The sequence below is a fragment of the Lissotriton vulgaris genome, chromosome 7 (assembly GCF_964263255.1).
Source record: "Lissotriton vulgaris chromosome 7, aLisVul1.2, whole genome shotgun sequence".
Classification (NCBI taxonomy): domain Eukaryota; kingdom Metazoa; phylum Chordata; class Amphibia; order Caudata; family Salamandridae; genus Lissotriton; species Lissotriton vulgaris.
The window spans coordinates 540,503,635-540,507,334 of NC_141695.1; the positions used below are offsets into that span (position 1 = coordinate 540,503,635).

Sequence of the window (3,700 nt, forward strand, 5' to 3'; positions counted from 1 at the left end):
CTGCTGCCTGCCAGTCCTAGGTGAACGTTTCAGTACTTTGTTTAGTGAGTTACGTGACTTTCGAAGTCACAGGTCCGCAAATAAATAAAAAGTAACCATAATCAATATAATTTCGCGGAAATATTTTGTTATTGTTCTTTTGAAATGTTTGATTTGGTTGACATTGACAAGCAACAATCATCCATGTTTTCTGTTCTTTCTTTCATGTTGTACGTCAGCTCCCCCCAGGGGCGAGAGGAGGACACAGGAGCAGCAGGCGGCGGATGCTGTTCATCAACAGGGCCAGGATCGGGCAGGCGAGGGCTCCTCTGCTGGCCCCAGTAAGTTTTCATTTTAGACTAGTACCTATTTTTCCTAGCGTTCCTCATTTGAATTTTTTCAAAATTGTCTTTGCTCTTCTTGTAGACTGTATCTAAATTCTTATCCTGCCTCTACTATGACTCCCTGTGGTATTACTAGATTATTCTTATTAGTCTGTCTGTGTAGCTAACTAAGATTGCACGGTTGGCGAAACTCCCATGATTCTAGTCAGCAATAGCTCTATCAACTTAGTGCAGTCCTCTGGGATTGTCCATAATGTCTTTTGAAGTGTTCTATCTGGACTCATGCTTGCAAAAATTGCAAAACCTTTCGTTCAGTCACTCTAGTCTGGAGGACCAAAAAACACAGATTGTATTTAAATTTAAAAGCTTTATTAAAAGTAAACACATTTATTAAAATGAAGTCATAATAAAACTAAACGTTTAACTGATAATGGAAAAGTGGTTAGTGCTGACGATTAATTGAAGACATTTCTTGTGGTCGAGCCGAGCTCTCACCTGGTTTCAACTTGATCTTGTTGTTAGAAGTCCATCTTCTGTCTGTGTGGAGAAAAATGGTGCGTGTTAAAAAATCAGCCTTCATCAGTTGTGCCAAAAAGTGCAGCAAGACAACCTTCCCTGGAAAAAGGGACATTTTTTTTAACTTTAACGTAGACAGTCACAAATTACATTGTTTTCACATGTCTTCATTCCTAGACCAAATACTAGTGACTAGTGAGTGCTTTATTCTAAGATTCTTAAATGTACTTTGTAGGTGGAACATCTGGTGGCGGGGCCAGTGTGGTGGTGGTGCTCGACACGGAGGCGGAGGGCAATTCATCATCAGGGGAGGAGGCGGCGGCGCCGGATGTGAGAGTTGAGACGGTGGTGGCGGCCAGAGGTAAGCTCTTATATATTCCTTACTTATTGAGATTGAAGACTAGCTGGGAAGGCAAGAATATGAGATGCATGGCTGGGTGAATGATGAAGCAATGATGGGTGGAAGGACAACAGCCTGGGTGGGTGACACAGAAACTGTATGTGTCCATATACCTGGATCATGCTACTATCTGACTCTTAGATAGCATATGTGTATCTAGAGCAGGGGTACTCCTAGTACGGCCCGCGGGCCGGTGGTGGCCCGGCAAGCCTTCGTTGGCGGTGCGCTGACCTTGCAGACAATCACTGCTCCCCCGGCCCCCACAGAGCAGAGGCTTTTTTGTATTTCACCTGTTAGCGCCCCTGCATCTCCACTCTGACAATCACTGCTCCCCCGGCCCCCACAGAGCAGAGTGGAGATGCAAGGCCACAAAGAGGTGAAATAGAACTAAGCCTCTGCTCTGTGGGGCCGGGCAAGCAGTGATTGTCAGGGTGGAGAAGCAGGGGCGCTAAAACAAACAAAGCCTCAATAATATGTTAATGGTCTTTTAAAGACCTGTTAAGTACTTTGGTGTTGTTGTCTGTGTGTGCGCGTTGAGGAAGCGGTCTCAACCCGGGCTGAAGGCTGACACAGATAGACACACACACAGTGAGATGACAGAGGGAGAGGGAGGGCAGGAGGGAGAGAGAGATGGAGGGAGGGCAGGAGGGACAGCAGGAGGGAGAGAGATGTATGTAAATGCTGGGTCTGGTGGCTCAGTGGATGAGGGCATCTGCTGCAGGGACCTGTGTGCAACCTCATGGTCACAAGTTATCGTTTTGCTTTAGCCCCGCCCCCTCTGACTCCGCCCCCACCAGTGCGGCCCTCGGCCCCAAACTACACTGTAAATGTAGCCCCTGAGAGAAAGTTTGTGAGTACCCATGATCTAGAGAGAGTAGACGGTCAGTGGATGAACTAAGTGTAACTTTGAAGAGCATGTAACACTAACACTGCACCCGCACGTCCGTTCCAGTGTAGGAAAGGCAAGGAAAAGAACTTTTAATTTTGTCCAAATACTACCATAAATAGTAGCAGTAGTTTGTATTGCAAGCACTGCATAGATCCGGTTATTATGGTGGCCACTCCCTACCTCTCTTAATAAGTTTAGTAGTACTCAGTCATTCATGTGTGGATGTATCACTGCCTGTCACTCAATAAAAAGCAAAGCACCTAAAGTCATCCCATATATAAGCAAAAACATCCCATGTGAAGTGATAGATAATCAGATTATTTATCTTCTTCAATTTTCCATTTCTAGTACTCATTTCCACTGTAGGGTGAAAGTTAAATTAATTAAGCAGTAGCCCTTGAGTTGTAACAGAGTATTCTCAGTGCCACCCGTAATAGAAAAGTAAGAGATTCACCACCTGCATGTACTGGACGGGTACAGTAACGCAACGGCAACGCAAGTCTAGGTCACTCCTCATGGCGTGCGTCTCTTTTTCTCGGGTGCAAGTTTACCGCGCTGGCATTATGCCGGCTTGCAGAAAATAACGTACCAATTTTCCAAAACAAGAGACAAGAAGAAGAATAAGACTGGTGTACTTTCATAGTCGACTCCAATGGAAGTCCACAGTGCTCATAGAATTTGTTCCTTAAACTCCCACTAATGTTAGAGCAAGGATGAAGAAGTGTGAGGTTAGATAGATACTGGCCTCAATAGTTATGTAATGCGCTTGCAAGTTGCTAGTTGTACTGCAGCACACATTTCTGCTGAATGATTGAGTTAATCTTAAAGAGCATTGGTTACAGACTATGTCTTTCTTTCTTCATATAGGTTCTCCTTCCAAACGAACAAGGAGGAAGGAGCTGGCTAGAGCGGCCCGGCAACGGAGAATCGAGGCCACTGTTGCGGAATATCGGCGGCTGGTGGCCCTGGAGGACGTGGAAAGTGTGCGGTCGACAACAACGACAACGTCGTCCTCCGTGGCCTCACCGGCTGCCACCGTGACCCAGCACAGTGGTCCACCGAGACTGAGCCGGGCTGCCAAAGGCAAACGCCACCCCCGAGCAGCAAGGCCAACAGCTGCTTCTCACAGGCCTTGCACCTGCAAGGCAGTGAAGGCACGCCTGCGCCGCACCACCCTGATGGTGTCCCGCCTTCAGCAGGAGCTCGCCTTGCTCCGCGAGGAGCATGATGCCCTGGCCCAAAAAGTGAACAGCATCCACCCATAGTGTCCCTTGCCCCTTTTTTAGAGACTTTTGGGGGGTGGGAATTGGGAGTTGGGTTTTTGGGGACTTTTGAAGGACAATCGTTGGGGTTAGGGAGGGTCTTGCGGGAGATTATTTTGTTAGGGATATAAATATACTTTTTCAAACTTTATCTGAGCATACCTGTTTTTTACTGCTTGCCTGGTGGGTGGGGGTTTAACGTTGACTGTTTTCCTGAAAGTTTAGTTCCATTTTCTTCCTTTAAGTGTAAATGCCCAAATGTTTTCAACACTAAGTGCCTCTCACAGACTAAGTGAAGTGAATCCAAGAG

At 46.5% G+C, this 3,700-nt stretch overlaps 1 long non-coding RNA gene across 1 annotated transcript; it reads left to right on the forward strand.

Moving 5' to 3' along the window:
* The first annotated feature begins 221 nt into the window (after positions 1-221).
* Positions 222-3,248, forward strand: LOC147701998 (uncharacterized). The gene is made up of 3 exons (XR_015297491.1): positions 222-320; positions 1,075-1,200; positions 2,996-3,248. It is a non-coding gene; the product is annotated as an uncharacterized LOC147701998 (long non-coding RNA).
* Positions 3,249-3,700: the final 452 nt, after the last annotated feature.